The following is an 18,607-nucleotide window of genomic DNA, read 5'->3' as shown; positions in this document are numbered from 1 at the left end:
TCTCAATGGTTTTTTCATACAAAGCTAAATGAACAAGCAAATATTGACTCATTGATTACCTAATGTTCAACTAATATTAAGTTGCATTATGTAGCTGGATTATAAAGTGAGAAGACAACTTATATTAGTAGGTAATCTAAATGGTCCATAGTCTACTCGGAATTGAGCAAATCAGTTAAAAGACTATTGTGTCGTCTATCAAGTTTGATTAGGAGATACCTTTCTTAGATATAGAAGTGGATGACTCCCAGAAGCTAAAGACACAGATGTGATTTTCTAGATAGATAATACATCGGACATGACCCAAGTTAAATAAATCATAGATCTATTTATGGATTTATTCACTTGTGACATTCATAGTGTGACTTACCTCAATCTTGGGTAAATATGGACTACATGTGCATGACTTGTATGCCTTGATGTATTGAAAACCTAAGTTCAATTGGTAATAGAGTCGAAAGTTGGTACGTTGGATATACAACTTCTGCATGACATGACTTCACTTACAATACTGGAATTCGTAGTCCAACAAAGGGTAAATGATATCCTTTTATTGACATTACATGATATGTGTAAAAGTAACATAGCCACAAATCATTTTTATAGGATGAATGATTTAATTACTATGTGTTAGTAACTAACTTTTTCATGGAGGAAGATGTAATGGTTGCCATGAGATAAAATAGGATCAAATTGGGAGAACAAATTTAACCTAAAGAGATCATGGATATCCTATGAGGGTAATACACATATAATAAGGTCATCGTATGAACACTTGATAAATAGATTTCTTAATGATATATAGCAGCGGGAGCTTAGTCATGATACTTTAATGGAATAACTCTATGACTAAATAATGTTGTAATTAATAGATGGTTTACATTTGAATCGGTTAGATGAATTGTAACAACCTGATTTTTGTTAAAGTCAAAAAAGTCAATTTTGAGGCCAAATCTTCTAAGTCAAGCTAACCCGAGAATCTTATTCAATGAGTTCACGTATCATATATGAAATTACAAGCTTGAAATACTAAGTGATTAAATGAGATAAGTTGTTTATTATAGCACAAAGACTACATTACAATGTAACTAAACAAGTAAGATTAGATTAAGGATTTAAGAAAACCCTTAAGGGGTAATTTTTCTAAGGACCTAACTGTGATTAAAACATGTTTAAAACACAGTTAGTGGCATAGAATGATCTTGGCCATCAATTCCCACTCGCTTAAACATGGTTTAATAATGGTCATTGGATTTGTGAATTATTAAGTCAATAATAAGTTTATATTTATGCTTAAGTGAAGGAGAGAATGGAGGAAATACCAAAGTTCAAGAATTTGCTAATACTTGTCCTCCTCATGGACAGTTTTAACTATTGGTGGCATCAGATTGTATGTAAATCTCTCATTGGGCCTTATATACAAGTTCATAGCCATGTCCTCAATCAACTGAGAGGCTTGTTCGTATGTGTTGTTCATACAGGCCCCTCCTAAAGCTCCATCTAACTCGAACCTCAGATTTTCTTCTAGACCATTATAAGAAATTTTCAGTTGCAGCCTTTCCTACATATTATGGTGTGGAAACTTTCTCAGCAACAGTTTGAAATGTTCCCATGCATCATAGAAGCTCTTCCCCTTGATATGTTTAAAATCAGCAATATCACACCTCAGTTGGATGGTCTTATAGATATGAAAAAAGTTGTGTAAGAATCTACCTACAAGCTCATCCCATGTCATTATTGAACCTAAAGCTTGCACATCTAACCAAGACAAAGCATTATCAACGAATAAAAAGGGAACAACTAAAGATGAATAGCGTCATCGGTGACCCCATTAAATTTGAATGTATCGTAAAGTTGGAGAAGCCATTTTAAGTTTTGGTTCGGGTCCTCCTTCATTGTACCGCGAAATTGAAAATTATTTTGAATCATCTAAATCACGGATGACTTAAGTTTTGAAATTATTAGCATTGATTGTTAGCCTCTCGATGTTGTTTCGCACAACATCTAGATTCAATAGCGCATAGTCAGGCAGAGTTCGTTCTTCTTGAGCCATCAATGGCTCTATAAGTATAGGTGGTTCTGGTGGTGGATTTTGTTCTGGTGGATCTTCGTAAAGTGGGTTCTCGCATGGTGGGTCAACTACAGCAGGTGGGTTATTTTGGATTTGTTGTTGCTGCTGCTTACAATTACATCTAATTATTCTCTTCGGATTGGTGATTAGCTTGATAAGGGTGCCCCTGCTCTGAGTCATACAATGATATTAGAGAAAACTAAAGTATTTAGTAAACAACAAAAATTATAAATAATAAAATAAATGTTGTATCTATTACCTAAAATTTTCCTATTTAGCTTACTAATTGCAGAAATTAAAAACTAATCTAATGCTGAAGCCTCCCCAGTAATGACAAAAATTACTTGACCACCTTTCGATGTGCAAACTTCGAGAGTGTAAATATTGCAACTAAATATCTGGAATTAGGCGGTGTTCGCAAGTGTATCAGTCAAGTTGTAATATAATTTTTACAATGAAGTGTGGAGTGTTCCGAGGATCGTACCCAACAGAGGCTTGATTAGCTAGCAATTAACTCTTACACTAACAAGTCTAGAAAGTACTCAATCAAAATCATAGTATGAAAAATTGTGAATATAAATATTTTGAAATAAAACATGCAAAATAAGAAAATAGCAAAAGTACTCGTAAATCACTCGACTAACAAATGGAAGACTAACTTGTTTTAGTATTCATAATTAACTATCGATTTAGGGTTATAATCATTTAACTAGTAATTAACGTAATTTTTACCTCTCGACCTCCAACTAAATTAACTAGTTGATAGGAACTACTTATATCCCGACCTTGGGTAACTTGAAAATATATAGGCTTTTCTGCACTTTCTAACTGGTAAATCTTGCCAATTCTGACTTCTTTTTAACATATTCTTGTAATTTCATTATAGAATATCTAAGTTTGAAAAATTAAATACAAATATTTACTTTTAATTATTTATATGCTAAACTTATAAAATTCTGTTAATTTGAAGCAATTTGGTGCACTTGAAGAAAAGACAATTTTGGAAGTCACCTTTTTGGAGCTCAAAATGTTGTAGCATCCTTATAGCACAAGCCATGTAGAGAAAAGCTAATTAACAATCAGCCTTGGATGCCCTAAATAAAGGATTAATGTGTCAAGGATATGTTCAACCTAGATCAGAAATTGGGCAGGGAAATTGGACAATCTACTAAGGAGAAAAGAGCTTGAAATTATCCACTGAAGGAGAGAGGCCCAAACCGTCCATGATACAACCCAAATCAGCCATATAACTATGATTTTAATTAATTAAAATTCATCCCCAAGACTCCTTCACATAATTGTTCAAACCCCTCCTCTTTTCTAGTTTTTTCTCTCATGCTCCAAGCTAAAAATGGCAAGTCATCAACTCATTCTTCTTTCATTCAAGGGCCGGCCACATGGGGAGAGAAAATCAAGGCTCCAAAATCCTATTTTATTCATCCCTCACTTTTCCATTCATTCATCACTCAACTCACTCATCTATAACTCTTCATTTCCTCTCTATTTGTTCTCTTTTTTCTCTCATTTTCCATCCCCTATACTTCTTCGTCTCGAAAGAGTGTTTGCAAGGTATGAGAGCAGCCTTATTCGGCCACATTGAGAGCTTTTTAGCTTGATTGTGTGGCAAGAAAGGAAGAGCAAAGGAAGGAGCAAGCGAGTTGTGCTTCAAAGACCTACCAAAAACGATTTAGAGTTTATTCTTTACTTTAAATTTTTTATTTTTGCCCAATATCATTTATTTATAGCCTTCAAATGGTCGTCGTCCTTAACCCTAGGTTAGCTAACATTCTCGAGCTTTAAGTTTGATTGTCCGGACCGAAACGCTCATGCTTCGTGTTTTATTCTCGTCACAGTGTCGATGTCGCGACATACTAGGACCTGTGTCGTGACATAGCTGCCAATATGCTCCTTTGCAACCATATTTAGGGGTATGTCATGACACCCTTAGCCTGTGTCATGACATTGAAGGCAGTTTCTTACTTTCTCCATTTTGTCCTCTATGTTGTGACGTCGTATCTTCCATATTGCAACATGGTGTCTAGTATTGGTCCAAAAGGCCTTCTAATGGTCTCATGTACACTTAAAAAGTAAACTAGCTCTGTTTTAGGCCTTATTCAGCCCTTAAGGTCAATAAAATACTCAATGCGCATGTTTTATTGGATGTAAGTAAAACTAAAGAAACTTACTTAAAACATAAAGAAAATGCTTGTATTAAAGCTCCTTAAATGTGAAAACTAGTTTAATCTGCTACACCAAATTACAGCAGATCAAACTCCCCTATACTTAAGTCATTGCTTGTCCTCAAGCAATCATAAACAAAGATGACAAATAAAAATGACGAGCCTTGAGCAAGTATGGTACAAGTATTGATTTTGGATCATATGACTTAGGTCTTTCATGTTTACTAACAATTTCGACATGACATGGAGTTGACTTACCACTTTTCATCACAAACATCTAAGTTCAGTATGTTACAAAATATACAAGTATTAAAGTTCTCATCTATAGGAACCCATCAACAAATCATACAAGTACTTTGATTGTCAGAGCAGAATAAAAATAGATATTTATGTCAATGTTTAGTATGTTGTTCATTCATGTATAATGATACTTAGGTCACATAGGGCTTTTCGGCTTGTAACGCTCTGAGGCTTAGGACAGGTATGAAATTCAAAAATAGTAAGCATCAAAAGGTTATAAACACGAAAATAGTTTGGCACATCGTATTGATCCTTATTCTTCCCCCATTAGTTACCCTTACCCGCTCACCGCCTTATTTCTCCTTCTCTCACCTTCCTTGTCTCTACATTTACAGGAAGTCATAGCATGACACAGTAACTATGGCTAACCTTACAAGTTTTTTGTACACTAATGAACGAGTTTTTCTTTCTTTTGTGACTTTGTGAATTTTCTCTTTTTCAATACATCTCACTCATAAATACTTTTTCGCTAATTTAAGACTTTTTTCTACTCATACCAATTCTCTTTTTGGATTTTTCTTTCTGTTTCGCACATTAGGCTAACTTATAGTTCCTATACACCAATCTTTTCTATTTCGCTCTAATTTTACAAACTCCACCTTGATGTATCTACTTGACCCACAATATGTATGGCTAGATGTCTATAATCGTGCAGTATAGGACCAAAGAAATATGGCATATAAAAATTAACATTTTCAAGCTCGGGGTTTGTAATGTGGTTCATCAAGAAGTGTCAAAAGGCTCCAAATTGGTACTAAATGTGAAGATAAATAGGATAGCTTTTTGGATCTAGATGTGTTCCAAACAATGCCTTAGGTCCTCCCTAAATATCTCATAATGCACAAATTTAATCAACCAAACAAACACAAATTCAACCATTTATCATTCATACTAGCATGCTCGTTTCCTTGTATTTTCTATATCACTTGGTACAAATGATAGCTTAATACCTATTTACAATGTAACATATAAAACTTTAGTAGTCTAATAATCAAAAGTTTAAAATCAATTATCATTATGCCAGATTTATTCATAAACACAAGCAACCTATGTACATGCTCCTAACGAATCACTTTTATTTCTACAAGCTCAAGCACACAATAGACAAGAAAAACCAAAGAAAATTAAAAATTTGAAGCAAATTTTCTATGTTACCCCCCACACTTTAGTTGACACCTTGACTTCAATATTTAGCCCAATAATAGATAAGGAAGGAAGTTACCTAATTGATCGTAGTCACTTCAATTGCTAATAGTGGGTGCTTCCTCCTTTGATCATGTTAGCTCGAATTTTTTGTGTCTCCTTCATGTTGGGTTCCTACATAGAAAATTTAACAAGACTACAACGTACTAAAATTTACTTATTAATCCTACTCCTACAAATTCTAAAGTAAAATTATCCCAAAAATTAATACAAATCTTTATAAAATTAAAAATAGTTCAATCATTCTCCTCATCGTCCATTTCTTCATCCCGTCATCCTCCTCTTCTTCTCCTTCATTTTTTCTTCCTGCTGCTTTTTCTTCTTGTGCCATACTCGTCGAACTAAACATATCTGGAGTATAATTGAGGACTCGAATGTTATTTCGCCTAGCAATCTCTTGAAAAATTGGTCCCGATTCTTACATCCATTGGATCATCGTCCATCTCTTTATCCCCGTCATCCTCCTCACCAATGTCTTGTTGAGCTTGTGCCAACCTTTTTGACAAAATGGGTGTAGCTATCATTTCTTATTGTCACTTCTTGTAGTCTTTTATCTGTTTGACTCGTAGCTCAGTTTATTGTTGGAACAAGGTGTCCCTGATAATGCTTTGGGATGGTTTCAACGACTGTTCAGTAGATGTCATAGGTACACTTGCCTTTTTGTATAAAGTTTTCACTAGATGGGAAAAGAATACTCGCACCTTCTAGCTACTAATGCATCTTCCCATGTTCTGGTGGATCCATTTGCCAACACATTCCTGCTTTTTATGCAAAATGGCATAGAGTAAAACTGCTCTAAATTTGTTAACATTAGAAACATTTAAAGTAGGTACAATTCGTGTGCAAACAAATTGAATCCACATCTTAGCTTCAGGAAACATAATAGCTTGATGGAAATATACTGGGATATTGGTACATGTGTGATACTTCCATTCGCCCCTTCCTTTAGTTAAAAAGTTTATAATATTACCCATATCTATGTCTCTAAAATATTCTAAGTCAGTTTCCTCAATGAAATCATTCTCATACTATGGAACATTATTAAAGTCGCAAATTATTCTAGGGGTTACTTGCACCTGTTTCCCCAGCAAAAGTATTGTATGCCATATATGACCTTCTGTATTTCTGGACTCGTGGTCCATTAGAGATGCATAAAAATTTTGGATAATGGGGACCATGGCATTATCCTTTAGGATAATCCAAAAACGTTCCCATCGATGATATCTAACCAGAGACCAAATTTCTTTACACAAAATCATCGATGGATCAAATCCTCTCTCTTGGATGAATGTTTTTCCTTGAAGTTCATTAAAATACTTTTCAATATTTAGACTTAGAAAAGTTAAGGGATTTTGAACCATCGATGACTTCGTTTCCATTGTTCGCCTAACTTTCTTAGGAGGCATGATGTTTCAATCCTAATAATTTACTAAATAAATGATTCAATGGAACAATAAAAATTTTGAGTTTAGGAACCTTTAACTCTAATATATAGTCGACGTTCATTTGAATTCCTTGCTTGCTGTGTCCCCAATCCTTATTGTTCTGAAGATGATAAAGGAGTTTGTGAAAGGAAATTTAAAAAATTAAGGGTTTAAGGTTTTAGAGGTATTGAGATATTTGAGAGAGTTTGAGGGAGAAAGGGTGAAACAGTGTTTTAATTAGTAGTAAATATAGTTTTAGGTTATAAAATTAGGGTTTTAAAGGGTTAAAAATCAGCTAAAATTGATGTTTAAGCCGCCGGGTTGCACAATGGGTCAGATCAACCCTGCAAAAATTTGCAATTATGTCATGACACCAGGGTTCCATGTCGCAACATCCCTAGTAGAATATCGATGTTGCGACACAGGGGTTCTGTGTCGCAACACATCTGTTAGTTTGGAGATCTGCAGGGATTGTCTGCTACATCGTGAATTGCTATTGTCATGTCGCGACACCGACTCTGTTTTGGCCCAAAACTCCATCTTAAGGATGTTTCAATATAAGGATAAACATACATCAAATAAAAGTTAAAATCTAAACTATATGGTTAGTTAAGTATACAGTAATTTACAAATATCATGCAGCAATTCACAAATTTTACGTTATACTGCTTGATTTATCCAACAGTATTGTCAATTCACCCGTGGATGATCTTTTTATTCTATCAATATTGGTCCATCGTCTATCATGCCATTCCACCCTTTCCCGTTTGTCCCTTTCCTTGAACCTATATATTATTTCTGCATACATAAAAGGAAGTGTGTCCATTGACTCGGGGACATTAGGAATAAATATCTTTTTATATTGCTCCCCTATCTTCCTCGCTCGGTTGATGGCCACATTTAAAGGTTTCAATCTCACCATTAATCTTCATAGTTAATTCACTTTTCTCTAAATCAATGGTAGATCTAGACGTGGCTAGAAAGGGTATCCCTAATAAGATCGATATTTCATGATCTTATTCAAAATCAAGCACTACAAAATTCGTGGGCATAATAAAACTTCTCACTTTGGCTAGCATATCTTCTAGCACTCCCTTTGGATGTACCAATGAACTATTAGCCAATTGTAATGTTATATGAGTTTTTTTAAGATTCCCTAACCCAAGTTTTTCAAAAATTGATAAGGGCATTAAATTGATACTAGCTCCTAAATCATGTAAAGCTCTATTAAATTGAATACTCCCTATCTCTATGGGAATAGTAAAACTTCCCGAGTCTTTCAACTTTTGAGGTACCTGTCTTGAAATAATCATGCTACAGAAAGTACTTAAATTAACTTGTTCTCCTACCTTGATTTTCTTACGCCTTGCTATCATCACCTTTAAAAACTTGGCATACTTGGAAACTTTTCAATTAACTCGATTAAAGGTAGGTTAACGTTTAATGTTTTAAACAAGTTTAAAAAACTTACAAATTCATCTTTGTCTCACTTTTGCTTTTATTCTAGTCTTGATGGGGATGGAACTTTTGTGATTCCGGCATCTTTAAGTGTCTATTTTCCTGTCTTGATCTTTAGTGCATTCTCCTCCTCTAGTTCAGGTCTATTTTCTACTTCTAGGGAGTTATCTTGCGGTTCATGAATATTGTCCATAGTTACCTCTGGGTAGGTATTTCTGGCCTACTTAGTACTTTGCCTAATCGGAGTGCTATAGCTTTCACATGCTCTTTACCTTCCCTCCGTGGATTATCTTCTATATTGCTTGGGATACCTGTGCCAATTTGTCTTTTAATGTTTCCCATCATGCTCATCAATTGGCTCATTTGATCTTTGAGCTTAGTCAATGTTCTTATTGAGTTAGTGCACTTAGATTGCATCTGTTTCACATCTGTTCTCATTCACTGCATCTCTCCCTCAATTCTATCCAGACGTTGACCACATGCAGTATGGTCACTAGGGTTGGTTCCATCTTGAGCTTTCTGCAAGGAATAAGGTCGGTAATTAGTATTTCTTAACTTGATTTGAATTGTTACCTCCTCATTGCTTTCCTTCCCATCTCAAATTTAGGTGGTCTCTCCAACCGAGATTGTATGTATTTGAATAAGGGTTTCCACCCTTATTCCCAATATAATTTATATCCTCATCAAGATTGTTGATATAATGGAAGAGTGGCTTGTCTCCTTCATGCATAGATGGTGTAGAAGCAGATTCGATACGGTTGAGTCTATCCACTATTTGTTGATACTTATCATCCTCTTGAATAACTTTGACCGTAGTGGGTTTCTGACCATATATGAATCATTCAGTTGGCCATTGACAAGAGTTTAATGCAATATTTTCCATATTTTCGTACGTGTCCTCGTATGTCCTATTTAAAAGGGCTCTTCCTGCTACTCCGTCTAATCCAGATCGTGCGTTTGGATACAACCCGTTATAAAATACATGCAATCGCATTCACTCTAGAAATCCGTGGTGCGGGCATTTTTAAATCAACATCTTGAATTATTCCCATGCCTCATAAAAACTTTCTCCTTCCATCTGTCTGAAGACAACAATCTCTCTTCTTAGTTGGATTGCTTTACTAATTGGGAAAAATTTTTGTAAGAACTTTCCAGTGAGTTCATCCCATGTCGTGATAGACCCTGGTGCCTATGAGTCTAACCAAGAAAAAACTTTATAAATCAATGAAAAGGGGAACAACCAAAGACAAATAGCATCATCAGTGACCCTGTTATACTTAAAAGTATCACAGAGTCGAAAAAACTTTTTCAAATGTTGATTAAGGTCCTCTATCATAGTGCCCCTAAATTACAGATTATTGTGAATCATTTGCATCATTGCCGATTTGATCTCGAAATTAATAGTTGTAATTTTCGGTCTTGTTATACTTTCTTAAACCATGTCTAGACTTGGTAGGCATAGTCCCTTAAAGTTCTCTCATTTTAATTCATATGCACATTTGTAGGTAGCTGTAGTGCTGTTTGGTCTCTTAGGGCGTTATCGTCAACGTCGCTGAACAATTGATAGTCCTGTGCGACGTTACTTATAGCAAGTGGTGGTTGTTCTTGCATCTGAAGTTCCTGCTACTGTTGTTACTGACGGTGATTCCTTCGGATTATTTTCTCTAGATCTATGGCTGCTACAATCGGTGTGCCCCTACTGTGAGTCATACACTAAACACAAAAAAAGAGGTTAGCAGCAATAAATGGAATACAATTGTATCTATAACTTACAAATTTCTTAATTATTCCATTAAATCGCAAAAATTAAAATTCACCTAGTGACGTTGCCTCCCCCGCAATGGTGCCAACAACTTAACTGTCTCCGAATATACTAACGTCAAGAGTGTAAATATTTTTATAAAATTAAGAGTAATAAGGTGGTATCCGCAAGTATACAGATCGAGTTGTAATATAGATTTTACAACGAAGTAGATGAGTACTCCGAGGATCGTACCCAAGAGAGGCGAGTACTAAATCAATCTGAACCTAAACAATTAAAGATCTAATTAATACTTTAAGTCAGTTATAGTACAATAGTATAATAAGAAGTATTTCTATGGTTTGTAAAATAATGAAATAAAAAATCATAAAAATAAATTAAAACTACAAGAGATAGAGATAAATAAAGTAAATCAAATCTGAGGATGGGTGGTTAGCTCGCTTCAGCAATTCCAATTAACTGCTGCCTTGGGTTCCTCGTCAACCAACTAGTCACTACCCTAGCAGGATCTCCCGATCTTCCACTAACATAATGAGTCAGCAAGAACTACTTATCTTTTGACTTCGCAGTCCACATTGGCTTGGGGTAAAGGTGTTCGCGAATGGGCAATACCAATTTTGGGTTAATTCCCACCTTGATGACTTCCCAAGATTTTCAGGCCTAGGTTTTGTTTCACGTTCTTCCTTTTCCAAACAGTTGATCCGTTGAGTAACCCTACAAAATAGATAAGAGATCATGCCTTTACTCGCTAATCCCCCAAAGAAGGATTAGTTCCTCATGACTTTCATAAACAACATAGAAAGAATGGAAGAATTAATCATAGGGAATGGATTGAAATAGAGAGTTTAAAAAAGTCTGATTGATATTGATGAATAGTCTGAATCCATGGGAGTTGATCTCCTTTAGAATCAAATCTCTTTAAGAAAACAAATAACTAAAACTATGAAAACCTAAAAAACGAAAGAAAATAAAACCTTAAATCATAAGAAAAAATCTAAGCTAATGAGGTGCCTCCTATAATGTGTGCCAAATGAGCCTATTTATAACTTTTATGTAGCCGTCATCTTTAACCCTAGGTTAGCTGACGTTCTAAGCTTTAAGTTTCATTGTGCAGACCAAACCGCTTATGCTTCATGTTTTATTCTCATCACTGAGTTGATGTCACAACACACCAAGACTTGTGTCGCGAAATAGCAGCCAATATCCTCCTCTATAGCCATCTTCAGGGGTATGTCACGACACCCTCAGCCTGTGTCACGACATTTAAGGAAATTACTTACTTTCTCCATTATGTCCTCTATGTTGCGACATCCCATCTCCCATGATGCTGCATAACGTCCAGTATTGGTCTAAAATACCTTCTAATGGTCTCCTGTACACGTACAAAGTATGTTATCTCTCCTTTAGGCCTCATTCAACCCTTAAGTTCAATAAAAGACTCAATGTGCACATTTTATTGGATGTAAGTAAAACTAAATAAATTTACTTAAAACATAATGAAAATACTTGTATTCAATTGACTTAAATGTGAACACTAGTTTAATCTGCTACACTGAATTACGGCAAATCAACTACTAGTGCTGACAATAAAATAATTAATCCTAAAGTGCTTAGGAAACAAGCTCCTAAAGTGCTGAAATGTACCAAAACTACCATCACATTTGCTGGCAGGTTAGATACATCATATTTACATGACATATTTTGATGGAATAATGTGAAGAATAATGCTTTTTTGGTATCGCCTCTATGTTTATTCACTCTATAACTGTGTGGAATACATTGATATGCTTCCAAAATTTTAAATTTATAATACATCATTATTAGGTTATATTATTGAAGAATTGGTTACACTGTACATACCCGTCAATTAACTGTTAAGCCTCTCCATTTTTCAACATTCGTCTATGTTGCATGTGTTAATGTATAGGTGTTTGCTTGCTGACAAGGAAAAACTTAAGTATGGGGGAGTTTGATCTTGTGAAACTTGGTACATCAAACTAGGCTCTTCTTCACACTCGAGAAGCTTATTCCCAAGTAATTTACGAGTCTTTTACATATTTTTTTTAACTTTTAGTTTTTATCATTAATAATCATCTTTGTTTAGTTTTACTACTTTCAAGACCCAAAATGAAAAAATGGTGTCATGGAGAACCAAATGATGTGTTCAAGTTGGTATAGGGAGACAACAAGGGCCCGACCTTGAGCAAAACAACATTCAAGGTGGGTGTCACAACATTAATTTAATGGAAGTCGTGACATAGAGTTCCCTTGCCTCAATACTGTAAAACTTCAATGAGAAATCAATTTGTGAGTGGACTATTGATAGAGTCATGACAATGAGGTTGTGGTGGCGCGACATTGAGCCCAAAGTTGCGGCACCAAGCTTCCAAGATGCGATATCACTGAAGGTTGCTAAAGTGGAGAAATTGTGGGTACCAATAAGGATGTTGCAACATCGGGAACCCCCAAAGAAAAATTTTGCCTACTTTCAACGATGTCACGATACTGAAGCCTGAATGTCGCGACACCCCTGCTTGACAAAGTGACAATTATTGTAAGGGTAGTCTTTTTTCCAAAACCAACTCAAGTCGACACACACTTTTTAAGGGCATTTTTGTCAATGTTAAAGTTGAATTCTCAGTTGTTTAAAGATTTTTTTTTAACTGTCAACTAAGAGAGCCAACTTTTCTTTCATCTTTGTAGCTTAGTAGTTAGTTGTCTTCTCCATAGTTTTAGGTTTAGGTCATTTACTTCTCTGAGTTTAGTTGGTATGCTTATTAGGTTAGTTAGTCTTTACTACAACTTTTTCATTTCCTTTGCAATTTATATTACTTGAAATCCTTCAATAAATTTAAGTTATGTTTAATTTCTAAAGCATAAAAAACTCAACATTAGTTATATTTCCACCTCTATTGTTGTTGTCATCATCTTCTTGAAAGCTTTATTCAAGAAATTCCTAAGCTTTTTCTAACCTTATTGTTGTGTTTATGTTAATGAACTATTTGAGTATGTGTTTGAGTTTTATATGCATAATGATTATGAGTGTTAACTAAGTCTATGGTGGTTGGTTGATGGAAATGTTGCTTGGTTAGTTTTTCGTATAGTGACTAAATCGTAAAAATTGTACTAAATCGAATAAACTTCAAAACTTAGAGTTGACGACTCTAGGTGAATATTTAGGTAAGTGAGACCGAGAAGAAATCCTATCGAGAATCAATTTGGTTGTCCCAAGTTAGTTCGGTGAGGTTGAGATATAAACTAGACTAAATTTTCTAATTTGCTAAAATGGTGATTGAAAGGAAAAATTTAACCAATTAAAAGTTAAAGCTTTTTAGATCCCTAATACAAACACTAATCAGCAACATGGAAGTCAACCAACTACTTGTGTTCATTAAATTGTTAATTGTGTAATTTCCACTATTTTGCTATTTAGTCTTTCTTAGTGTTAGATAGTTAATTGGTTTAATTATCCCTTCAATATGATTTATCGTAATATGATACTTAATGTGTAGTTAGCTAGACTTCTTGTTTGCATGCTTATTTCACATTAATCACTTTGTCCCTGAACTCTTTTGGGTTCGATCTTTGGAATACTTGAAGTGTTCCATTGTAACACTTAAAAATATTACAACTAACCTGTCACACTTGTAGTACACCTTTATAGTTATAATTGTATTTGTGTTGATTCATAGCCTCAGTGCACATACATCGGGGTGCGATCATTGGGTAAAGTAGGTCATCAAAGTAATCGTATAGTGTTTGACCGAAGTATCAGGTTTCTATTCGGTATTCATCAAACTAGTTATAGTCGATTGTCAAGACAAGGTAGCTTGGCCTCTAAACATGCCCTTTAGTTTGTCTAAAATTATTATTGAAATCTTATAGCTCTTTAGTTGCTTATAAAGGGTGCTAGTCACACTTGTCATCATTTAGCAACAAGCTATCTCATTAGACTCTTCCCAGCATTTTCTAATCTCAGCTTGAGTGGCCAGAGAGCCTTTATTACCAAAAACCATTTTGAGTTTGTTACAGCTCTAGACAATCATGAGGTTCTTTGTCTATTCCTTATAGTTATTTTTGTTCAATTTGTTCTCAGTAAGTATGCCCGATAAGGGTGTAAGTGTCATTTTCAAACTGGAAATAAAAAATCCATTCATTATTATCATTGTATTAGGCAAATAAAATTTTTGAAAAATTCAATATGCACTAAGAAGATACATGCATCTTACATTAAATCTTGAAAACATTTGTAAGTCGTTGCAACGATAATTCCTACACCCATTGAATTAAGTCACCTTGGGGAAATCTTCATCAACTAGTAAGAACATGGATTTCCATACAATTAATACGTGAACCTAATCCCTTAGGTATTCACACGTACTAATAATTGACTCACATTTGGCCATCATCCTAACTTAAGTAGGGCTTCGTGGGCACTTACTTAACTAGAATATTCTTCAGTGTATAACCATCAACTCAACATCTATCATAACATGTACCATGAAATAGTCATCTAGGATAATCTCACCGAGTAACATGTATTGACTAGTTTTCATCTATAAAAAAAACTTCTTTAGTGAATTCCACATGTAATACCTACCTCATGCCAACAAATTATTATATGTTATCACAAGATACTTATCTTATAACAGCTTGTTTTTAGTAGAACCAAAAACGATGGTTTTGGAACCCTATTTTTTGATGATCAAGTCAGTAAATATTAACAATAGTCAATTATGATATTATATTAGATTTTTGGCCCAATAATTTTGGTGATTGAATGGTTAATTAGAGTAACAGACTAAATCGTAAAAGCTGTAAAACTTAATCGCTATTATTTTTATTAGTTAAAAGGCTTAATTAGTAATTTTTAAGGGTTGGAATGGCAATTAGACATTTTTTCCATGTTGGTGGATGATTAGTATTAGACTTTAATGAATTTAGTATTAAAATTTAGGTTATTTTTAAGGTAAAATGATAAAACATTAAAATAAGCATGAATTAGTCATCATCTTATTTTGTTTTCTCTTCCACTAGAAATTCAAAGGGAAAAGAGCCAAACCACCATTTTTTAATGCTCAAACCATTCAACTCTTATATGTAAGTTGATTTTAAGTCTGTTTTTCGTAAATTTTATGTTTCTGAGATCATTCTAGCTTAATTTAGCTAAACTAGGTACTAAATTGTAAAATTGTTAAAGAATTTAAAAGATAACATTGTTTTTTTGAAGCTTTTGGATTTTAAATGGTAGAGTTTGAAGCTTTCTTATGGAATAGGACTATTTTGTAAAGTGGTTTTGATAGTTTTAAGTTTAGGGAATAAAACGTAATGATGCAAATTTAGTATAAAATTCTATAATTTTTATTCTAGAGAGTTATTGAAGGATGGTATTGAAAATGTAATGAAAACAGAGCTTAAAATAAAAGATATGTAAGTTTGGTTTTATGGACTAAATTGAAAAAAGATAAAATTCTAGGGAAATGTTGCAAAATGTTATTAAAGGTTCATATGCATATATTTATACATTATAAGGTATTTGGAGTTTTTAATTAAGTTAAATTATTATTTAACACCCCTAATCCGTATCCGTCGCCAGAATAGGGTTTTGGGGCATTACCGAGTAATCATAATCTAATAATTCATTTCAAACATTTCAAAAATCATAAAATGATTCATCATTAACATGCATAAAGTCACTTATTAAGTCCTTAAGGGTTTGAAAACACTATAGAAATAATTTGAGATTAAATCGGGAACATTTGAAATTTTTTAGAAAAAGTTAGAAAATTTTTAGCTAAAGGGTTCACAAGTTCGTGTGATCAGGCTGTGTGACTCACACAGCCAAGTCACACACCCGTGTGCCTGGCCATGTGGGCATTCAAAGTAGGGACACACGGCTGTGCCCCAACCTATGTCTGTGTCCATGTCCATGTAACTCTCCGACTTGGGTCACACGGCCAAGCCACACACCCGTATGCCAGGCCGTGTACCCTTTGAAATGGCCTCGCACGCCCGTGTGTCTGGCCGTGTGGACGTAAAAGGTGCCTTAAACAATAATTTACCATTACCTACAAGTTTGGACATTAAACAATTCAAAAACCATTCGGTTAACCAGTTCAAAACACGATCAAATACAATCAAAACATGTCAAAACAATCATCCTAGGTGCCTAACCAATGTACCTTCATTGGTACCACATTTATATCCTCAATTCATATCATCAAAGCATCACTTACATCCAAACTATAAACATATAAAATTTAATTCATTTTGCCTAGTTCATGACCACTTAAACGTCAACTTAAATTCACATGCACCTATCTAGATTTGGTTCAATTTACCATGCCATAATATGGCTTTAAACACAAACACATTTTTATATGTATATACCAAACCAACATTACACTTATAACCTTATTTACAATCCATCTGCAAAATAATTATCATTTAGACATCCTAATTACATGCTGACACAAAAGATAAACATCATCACATTTGAGTTCGGAATCGTTGTTGGATGCTCAACCAGCGATCAAAAGTTAAGTACCTAACCTGCGCATGGAAAACAAAACCGTACGCTGAGTAAAACTCAATGGTAATTCAATAATCGAAATATTAAAGACAAGATAATATCATATGCATAATAAAATTATAAGCACATATTAATATTTAAAAATCACTACTACCATATGTCAACCCTTTGAATTTATACATAATAGCATATCATTTCATACTATATTCAACTTACACATGCTATCATATTTCATTTGTTTCACAATATTCCAAATATTTACAACATATTTCACATTTTATTTTCAATTCACTATATCAATTCCATTTCTCATACCATGCTATTTCAATATCAATTATAGAAATTTATTATTTATTTATCCCTATTAACATGACTCGAACTCAGTCGGATACACGGATCCAACCAACACACCAGTTTGGCACCCAGTGCCTCATCAGATAAACTTGAAGTAATAAATGTACCCAAAGCTATATAAATTTGACACCCAGTGTCTCACGGTTAAACCAAAGTAAATTAACACCCAGTACCTCATTGACTCAAAGTCAAAGAAATCCCTGAACTCTTCCTATCCTATAGCATGCCATTTATATCCGACTCAGCCCGATACAGTTAACAGGGTTCCAATTCACTTTTCAAATACAACTAATATCCAATTATCATATTAGCACATTATCACATTTACATATATATATATATATATATTCATAATATATATATCAATTCAATCCAATTCAATCAACTTTAATTCAATTCAATATCAAAGTACCAAATATATTTTTCATATAATCCCATATACACATGAAATCAATTCAATAGTCAAAGTGTGAAATACTCACCTCAACCATTTACCATATACATTAAATCAAAATACAATAATTAACAACTAGGTTCGGATTATAGAAATACAAACCAGGAATTTCGAGCTATTGGACGTCAACTTTATCTTTCCCATTTTTAGTCGAGGATTCTGGTACGACGTTAGCTACAGAATTAAAACAATTAAAATTCATCAATATAACATAATTCAATTTCATATTGAATATTTTAAATTTTAACTTAATATTTGCCTAAATTTCAATTTAGTCCCTAAACCGAGACTAATTTTTATTGTTCCAAATTAATCTTATATTTTTACACAAATTTAACTTTAAACTAAATTTAACTCCTTATTTTCACTTAAATCCCTAAATTTCAATTTTTTTACTATTTAGTCCCTATTACTCAAAATTTACAATTTATTCTACAATTTAATCCTTTTTCACTTCTAGCTTAAAAATCTATCAATTTAATCCTTAATACTAAAATTATTCAACATTAAAAACATTTTAAAAACTCAACCAATGCTAAAATTTCAACATGGGTCAAGTAATACTTAACACCGGGATTCCAAAAACGTAAAAATTACAAGAAAAAGGACTAAATTGATTAACCAATTGAACTTTGAACAATTTGAAACCCTAAGCCGTAGGTTCTCTTTCTTTTTCTTCATTCTCTTTTTCTTTCTTTCTTTCTTTTCCTTCTAATTCGTTTAGCTTTTCTCTTTCTTTATTTCTTTTATTACTTATTTTGTTCTATTATATAATATATATTTACTTAAATATTAAGTAAACATATTATAATATATTTTTAACTTTAGTTATTATAATATATATAATAAATTTACACCTAATTTACCTA

General features: G+C 33.6%; 2 non-coding genes across 2 annotated transcripts; both read left to right on the top strand.

Annotated features, from left to right (window-relative positions):
• The first annotated feature begins 1,565 nt into the window (after positions 1-1,565).
• LOC128036377 (small nucleolar RNA R71) lies at positions 1,566-1,672 on the top strand. The gene has a single exon (XR_008193174.1). It is a non-coding gene; the product is annotated as a small nucleolar RNA R71 (small nucleolar RNA).
• A 7,968-nt stretch (positions 1,673-9,640) lies between these two features.
• Positions 9,641-9,747, top strand: LOC128036493 (small nucleolar RNA R71). Its single transcript, XR_008193288.1, has one exon. It is a non-coding gene; the product is annotated as a small nucleolar RNA R71 (small nucleolar RNA).
• The last annotated feature ends 8,860 nt before the right edge of the window (positions 9,748-18,607 follow it).

This window comes from Gossypium raimondii, chromosome 13 (assembly GCF_025698545.1).
Source record: "Gossypium raimondii isolate GPD5lz chromosome 13, ASM2569854v1, whole genome shotgun sequence".
Classification (NCBI taxonomy): domain Eukaryota; kingdom Viridiplantae; phylum Streptophyta; class Magnoliopsida; order Malvales; family Malvaceae; genus Gossypium; species Gossypium raimondii.
The sequence above is the reverse complement of the archived record's forward strand: the minus strand, read 5'-3'. Positions and strand labels throughout refer to the sequence as shown.